The 8,497-nt window shown below is 36.3% G+C and overlaps 1 pseudogene; it reads left to right on the forward strand.

Moving 5' to 3' along the window:
• The first annotated feature begins 904 nt into the window (after nucleotides 1-904).
• On the forward strand, nucleotides 905-1,882 carry LOC121457360 (annotated as a pseudogene).
• The last annotated feature ends 6,615 nt before the right edge of the window (nucleotides 1,883-8,497 follow it).

The following is an 8,497-nucleotide window of genomic DNA, read 5'->3' on the forward strand; positions in this document are numbered from 1 at the left end:
TATAGATACATTTTGAATTATATAGAAATATTTGTGTCTTATTTTCTATGGTAAGTGATTTTAGAAACCATGTTTATATTAAGGAATGATATGACACTTGTCACAGAACTTCTTAAAATTGGTGATGAGGAGATGACAATAAGAAAGTCCAAGTCTGTCATAAACTATTTTGTAAATCCAATGTAAATTGCAAGTAAAAAAGAATTCATTTAAAAGCAAGAATATATCCTAAAGGAGAGGCAAGCTCATGAGGGAAGAAAAGGATAACTATATTAACATGAATAAAAATATTTAAACTTGTGTCTTTTTAGTTTTTTCACTTAAATCAGCAAACAACTTATAAACAGGTTATAAAAAACAATGGCAATTCTCAGATTTGGTGCTTGGGTTCCCTGCTTAGTTGGTAAAATTTTGTCTCTTATGCCTAAAATAATGATTTAAATCCCAATTCCATAAAAGTTCTATAATTCTATGAACAACCAATCATCTGATTTATCATTTATTAATTATCACCAGAATTGTAGAAACCACACAGAATAGTGCATTGCTTTTATTAGTGTACATTTTTATTATTGAGTGGGAATTTAGTGATTGATAAGTTCTGAGTTCTTCATTTTAAAATGTCATTGTATCAGTGTTATGACTTGAGTTAACTAAAAATGTTTTTATTTTTTTTCCTTTAGTAATTTATCACACCTGGAGAAGTTGTTCAACAAAAGAATTAGTCTTTATTAGGTTCAAGTTAATCAATAGGAAATGTCATAAAATCTTTTATTACATAAAACAATAAGGGAAATTTACAACTTCATGAGGATGGGTTCAAGGGAATGCATATTCAATGGACAAAACTCATAGAGACAGGGTTCCGCATCTCTTCTAAGACAAGACATCTTATAGGAGAGGTATGCTTCCTGTCAACAGCACCAACTCTGTCTTCTTCACCTTCCTGGTTACTGGCATCCCAGGACTGGAGGCTCTGTACATCTGGATATCCATACCATTCTGTGTCATGTTTCTCATTACCATGGTGGGCAACATCACGATCATAATTGCTATCTGGTGGGAGGAGACTCTCCATGTTCCTATGTATCTTTTCTTGGCCATGTTAGCTGCCTCTGATCTAGGTCTCTCTCTCTTTACCTTCCCCAGTATGTTGAGGATCTTCTTGCTTGCTGCTAGAGAAATGACCCCCTCTGCTTGTTTTACCCAAATGTTCTTTATTCATACTTTCCAAGACCTTGAATCAGCTGTCATTCTGGCCATGGCCTTTGACAGGTATGTGGCCATTTCACATCCACTTCACTATCACTCCATTCTCACAAACACTGTGATTGCCAGAATAGGATTGGCTATTGTTGTCTGAACCCTAACTGTGCAGCTGCCTCTCCCCATCCTCTTGAGGAGGCTGTACTTTTGTAGCTCCAATGTACTTTCTCATTCCTACTGTTTGCATCCTGACATCATAAAGCTCTCCTGCTCCAATACTAGGGCCAACAGCATCTTTGGGCTGTTTGTAGTGCTCTCCACCATGGGACTTGACTTTCTCCTCATCCTCTTCTCCAATGTGTTGATTCTGAGAACAGTGCTGAGGATGGCTTCCCACAGTGGCCGCCTCAAGGCTCTCAACACCTGCATCTCTCACCTATGTGCTGTGGTCCTCTTCTTCTCACCCATGATCTGTCTGTCCATGCTGCACCGTTTTGGCCCGAGGCTTCCCTCACATGTCTATGTGACTCTGGCCAACATGCACTTCCTAATTCCTCCTGTGATGAACCCCATTGTCTATGTGGTAAAAACCAAGCAGATCCAAGACAAAATTAAGAAGCTCTTCATTATAAAAACAACAAAAAATTTCATGTCACATCTATCACATAAATTATGAAAATTTATGTAATGTTAAACATGCTTGCCTACACCAGGTCTCTGCACATTTTAAGGCTGTTAGTTTGGAATTTCTGTGGGGACTCTTAACAGTGGGAACAGTTATATCTCTAACTTTACAGCCTTCTTTTGGAATTCTTTTCTTCCTATTGGATTGTCTTGTCTTATTGTATTTTGTTTTTTCCTCTTTGACTGTCATCTTTTGGAAGCCTGCTCTTTTCTGAAGGGCAAACAGAAGGGGACTGAATCTGGGGGAGAAAGGAAGTAAAAGGGAACTTAGAGGAGTGGAAGGAAAGGAGTGGCTGCGACCTTTCCTATTAAATTGTTGTTTTTTTACTGAACTTTATACAGATATGAAAACTGATAAATACAAAGTCAAGCTATATTTCATTCAAATTCCACAAAAGTTTAACTTTTCTTTTATACCCTATTCTTTTCTAACCACTTATTTCAATACATCATCTAGATGTTTAAAGACAACATGTAAAGACCTTTATATAATTCTTTATGAAATAATGTGAATTTAATGTTCTCAGAACTTTTCCAATAGCTTTTAAACTTTATTAATTGTGTGTATATGTGTATGTGCATGCTCCAGTGTGTAGGTGCTCAAGAAGGCCAGAAGAGGATGTCAGATCCGGAGTTCCTTAGAGCTGGAGGTACAGATGGTTTTTAGTTACTTTATATAGGTACTGGGAACTGAACTTGGGTCTTCAACAAGAGCAGTCCTTAACTGCTGAGCCGTCTCTCTAGACCACATTCTAGTAAATTTGTTTCATAAACATGACATTGATTGTTCACTCTTATTTTCTAGAGGGTAAACTCTTAATCTTCCTGTAATTTTGTTCAGCATTTAAATACAACTGACTGTTTGTCTTATAGAAATTTAGAATACTTAGACTATAGCAACAGCCGAGTCTTCATTGCCTTGTCTTAGTTCTTTACACCTAGTAAGTTGTACTAACTAACATAGCAAAATAGACTTAACTAGGAAGATGAGAAAGAGATAAGGACCTTTGAAATTGAATCAGATAAAATAAAGCTTGGATAATTAATTATTGTAAGCTCACTGGTAACACGTTTCAGAAAATGGTAGAGTATCTCAGATGATATTGAAGCAAATAAAGCTAACAGAAAACTATTTGCTAAGTTATTAATAAAGTCAAATGATTGGCTATGTGAGTCTTTTGTTTGTTTGTTTTTTGTTTTTTGTTTTTCGAGACAGGGTTTCTCTGTGGCTTTGGAGCTTGTCCTGGAACTAGCTCTGTAGACCAAGCTGGTCTGGAACTCACAGGGATCTGCCTGCCTCTGCCTCCCGAGTGCTGGGATTAAAGGCATGCGCCACCATCGCCCAGCGGCTATGTGAGTCTTATACATGAGTAGAAATATCAGTAAAGTCCTTCATCTGCCATTAAATTCAATTTTGTAATTACATGTTTAAAAGTTCTTTATCAATTTGAGTCACAACCATTCCCTTCCCCTGTATCAAGGCTGAGCAAAGTATCACTCCATAGGTAATGGGGCTCCAAAAGCCAGTTATTGCACTAAGGATAAATTCTGGTTGATATGCCAGTTTTTGCTAACTTCCTATGAGATGTCTTGTGCTTTCTGAGGAGTGTATGTGGCTTTGGGTAGGAGAAAGATGAGGGTAACAAGAGGAGGGGACAGAGGGGGAACTGTGGTTGGTATGTAAAATGAAAAAAAATTAAATAAAAAATAGAAAAAAGAAGAAGAAAGTTCTTTATCACCCATATAAATTAATAAAGGTTCTTCATAGGTTCACAAAAAATAGATTTCATTTATATGTAATGATGATATCATGCTAATGTATTCTTCTTAGTTAGATGACAAATACACTGGAAAGGATAGGCATTTTGGCTTAATTCAGTGCAAGATATTCCTTAATTTAAGACTTCTTTATTAATCATGAAGTAGTGAGTACATTTCACTTTAAGATATACATCTGTGCATGTGTGTGTGTGTGTGTGCATTTGACTTTGAATACATCTACTGTGACGTTCGTATGCTTTGATATTTTGTATTTGCTGTACTCAATTTAATTTTCCTCCTTTTAATTTTACCTGTATTTATCGCAGTCTTTCTGCTTAACATTCATCAACAAGACATTCTTTATGCTACCTATTAACCAAAATAGTCAATGCATTATTTTTATTAAAACAAAGAAACAGGATTGTATTCCAATATACATCACAGTTACTTTTGCCATCAATACAATCAGTTTGACAACTTAGTGACTCCCTTAACCGTTGGCACCATGGTGCGTTGTATCTCTCCTTAGCAGCAACACTGAGAGCCACTCCTTCTACCTCCTTCCAGTATCATGATGCACAAATGCCTCATTTTATGGTTGGGTACCACACTGATGTTTGAAATATTTGCTCTGAGCATATACATAACTATGATGTTCCAGGTTTCTTTTTGGTGTCTTTTCTTTCATTAAATTTTAAAATTCATTTTACATACCAATCACGGTTTTCCTCCCTCATCTCTTCTCATTCCCTTTTCCTGCCTCTTTTCTATACTTTACCCCCTCCACTTACCTCCCAAGGAAGTCAACAAAGCATGGTGTATCAGATTGAGGCAAGACCAAGCTCTGCCCTCTGCATCAAGGTTGAATGAGGCATCTCACCCCCAGATTTCTTATAGGTTTACTTTAAGAATTAGGATTCTTCCTCATATTCCTTGAGCTCTGTTCATTCGCTAATTTCTGGATTAAGTGATAGTGTAGGTGAACTACAAAACCATTTCTGTCACAAGTATCCTGAGTAGCTTCAAATTTTGAAACAATCAAATGTATTTTTTTTATTTCAGGTTCCATATTTTAGCCAGGAAAGACTATGGTTCATCTCGTGACAGGAAAGAAAATTAATTTTTGTATCACTTGCATATGTTTCAGTAGAATGGTGTTAATTCTTATCTATTTTATTATTTGGGGAAATACTATGAATTAAACAAACTTATTTCTCTCAGAGTAGCTTCTCTTTCTTCCTCCTTCATTTTTCCCATTGCTGCTTTTCTTCATTCATTTTTTTCCTTCTTTCTCTTTGTTAGTTTTAACAATTTTTTTCTGAGACATGGTTTCTCTGTATAGGTTTTGTGCCTGTCTTGGAACTCATTCTGTAAACCAGGCTGGACTTTAACTCACAGAGATCTGCCTGCTTCTGCCTCCTGAGTGCTGGGATTAAAGGCCTAGCTAGTTTTAATTTTTTGAGATAAAGTGTTACTATTTACCCTATGCTGACTTTGAAAACACATTTCTCCTGCTTCAGCCTTCTGCTGCTTAGTGCTGATGTTAAAAAAAAATGTGCCTCCAGGCTAGATTTGTATCTGTTTTTTTTTTTTTTTTTGCTGTTCTTGTAGGGACAACACAAAAGAAATCAATAAGCAAACATGTATCTATAACCTGGACCCGAAAATAATTGTACAACAATAACTATGCATTGTCAAAAACTGCCTAAAGCAAGTAATTATTGAGTGCATAGCTGTAAATGGGGTGTCTCTGTCACCCCTTACAAAGAACGTAAGAACCAGAAGAAAATGAGTCTTGTGCAAACTGTCTTCTTGAAATGGCATGTCTGTCGAACCTATGAACTCAGCAGAAGTTGTGATGTGCAAAATTCTTGTACAAGATTGTATCAGTCGACATTCAGTTATAGATGATATTGGCTCATAAGGCTCCATCCCTCTGAATATCTACATGAAGTCAATGGTTGCTGAAGGAAGGGAAATGTAGGCACTGGGACGCTGTCCTTACTCTAGTGATTAACCCCATATACTCTTTCAGGAAGCCCCGATTAAGTTCAGTGGTTGACAAAAATTCAAAATATAGGAAAGTCACAGGGGAACTCTTGGGGAAGTGACTTTTGATGGGAGGAGAAATTATGTAAGAGGGGATGGGGAAAACATGATCAAAATACATTATATTCTTCAAATTGTAAAGATATAAAATAACAAACTTTTCCTATATTTTATGCTGCAATATCCTTACTATCCACAAATAGCATGTTATTCTGTAATTCAAGTCTGAGTTTTAAAATTGACAGCCTCTCAAATATTCTATAACTCTATAATAACCATAATTATTTCATTTTTCACATGTACTCTCCATGCCTTACTTTATACCTTTATACTATGCAAGAGACTTTGGAATTGGTTTAAGTTCTTACTCCTGTGCTTCATAAGGACACTAGAACCTCAGAGGGAAATGACAGCGACAGCAAATTAGTCATCAGCAGCTCAATTCCTTTCCCAAAGCTGACAGCACAGTACTGACTGCAATGGCAGTTCTCTAGAATCCCCAGATGTATCTCAAATTTTGGTAACTATCCCCTAGATACATCTGCTTCACACAGTCTCCTCCTCTATGACTTAGAAGGCATTTTCACATTCCATACTGCTTTCCCCATGAAATAAAATAAAACTATTTTGACAATGAGTTAAACTTTTAGATGTCATATTGGGTTAACCAATATTGTACTCTAACATAGGACTGCGTGTGTGTATATTTATATGTATATATGTACATATAGGTCTATACATTTGTATAATTATGTTTTTTATTTTCAATTAAAATAAATTACATAATTTCCCCTTCTTGTTCTTCCATCCATCTTCTCCAATGTACCCCTCAAAATTCTCCCTCTCAAAATCGTGGCCTCTTGTTCTTTAGTTGTTATTGTTATATACTCACACATCCATATACACATACATGCATTAAGGCACATTTGCTCGCCTAGCAAAAATATACAAATACAACCTTCTCAGTCCATATAGTGTTGCTTGTTGAAAGCTGATCATGTGATACTGGATAACCAGTTGGAGGGCTCCTCTTCTGCTAATACTATTTTTCCTACACTTGGGAGTTGATTCCTTACTTGTTTGTAGTTCTTTGCCAATGGCTGGAGCTCTGTGAGATAGCTCCTTTCCATATTTGCATGTTTATTAGCATAAAAGATACAATTAAATAATAAACACCTACATACATCTGTGTGTAAGTATGCACTAGAATCAGAATTTTTAAAGTTAATAGTTTGAAAGTATATATTATGTATACTTTGAAAGTATATATATATACATATATATATATTATAAATTCCAAGCTAGATCTACAAATATAATGGCACAAATAATGTTTATTGATTATCCAAACTGTACCTCTCTTATTTAATTTTTTATGTGTATATAATTAGCATATTTTCATCACTAGTTTCAGAACATTACAAGGGCAGGAGCTAATTATATTTTAAACATATCAAATATAAATATTTCCAACACATATCTAATGGGGATATGATATTTTCTTGAAGATGACAAGATACCTCTAGTAGCAGAGTTTCTGAAATGGATCTGTTCTATAAGTTCTGGGTTATCATTACATCCATGCTAATATCCTTTGACAGACTCCAAGACACAATCTGAGTAATATCAAGAAAGTTACTGAGTAATGATGCTATCATCTTCCCCAGAACAGCCTCCTAGGATGAACCACATCAGCAGCACATGGGAAGGATCATGAAAATTGCTGCATACTTATGTAATCAAGTATGGGGTTTACAATGCGGATTAAATAACAGATTGTGTATCTTTGTGGCTAGCTCCTGAAAGAACTCTGGGCTCCAAAATCCAAACACATTGTACAGACAGAACTATCTCTCATGTTTCTTTGGGGTTTGTCGCTCAAATGACTAATGGAAGAAAGAAGAAATAAACACCTGAGCCGGGCTGTACTTTGCCTGTGTTCTTTTGCTTCTGATAGTGCGTCACATCCTTTGTGTGCTAAGTCTTATCCATGAGTACATTTTCATGTTGCATTCTATGACTCCTTCTAGAAGACCAGTGAATTACTGTGCATACTCTCAGATCACATGGGTCTTATTCCTAATGTGGCCTCTGTCTCAACTGCACAGTAGCCCTATACCTACTGCAACTTTTGTATATTTATAGTTCCATTTTCTCGACTTCACAGAAATACTCCAGGCTACTTCTTCTAAATTAGTTTGACCTCCCTTCTTCTTTATAATAACCCCCTTGAAAATGAAAAGAGCACGGTTTGAAAATATAAAGGGACAAAAAGGGAGAAAATCACTGAAAAGCATGCTTAATGTTCTTTATGGAATAAATTTAGATGAGACATCTTTTATTGATATCTTTAGGTTGAACATAGTGCTAAAGATATTCTCCTCCAGCTCCAACATGCATATAACTTAAGGGTTTTTGTTTTCTGGAACAGAAAAAAATAAGAGCACTTTGTTTGAAATGTGTAGGTGATTTTTCTGTCTGGAGGTACTGATATTCAGCAAGATAGTGCTAGAATCAACATAGGCCCATAGTGGGACTTGCGTGGGACTAGCATGGCTTTAGACTGAGAACAGACGAAAAGAAAACTGAACTACAGCAAGTTGTACGTTCTTAGTGTTACTCTGGACAGTTCACAAGATCAACACTCATTAACACTGGTGGGGATGGGAATTGGCTGTGGGCCTCCTGGGAAAGCATGAATTGGAGCTTTATAAGCCTAAGGTGGCATTGCACTTAGACAGGGAGCCTCTTGTGGCCCTGTAGAGCTAGTGGCTCTGTCCTGGAGTCAGGTGAGTGA

This window comes from Microtus oregoni, unplaced genomic scaffold (assembly GCF_018167655.1).
Source record: "Microtus oregoni isolate MIOR12 unplaced genomic scaffold, Mior012 000016F_ref0000370, whole genome shotgun sequence".
NCBI classification, from domain to species: domain Eukaryota; kingdom Metazoa; phylum Chordata; class Mammalia; order Rodentia; family Cricetidae; genus Microtus; species Microtus oregoni.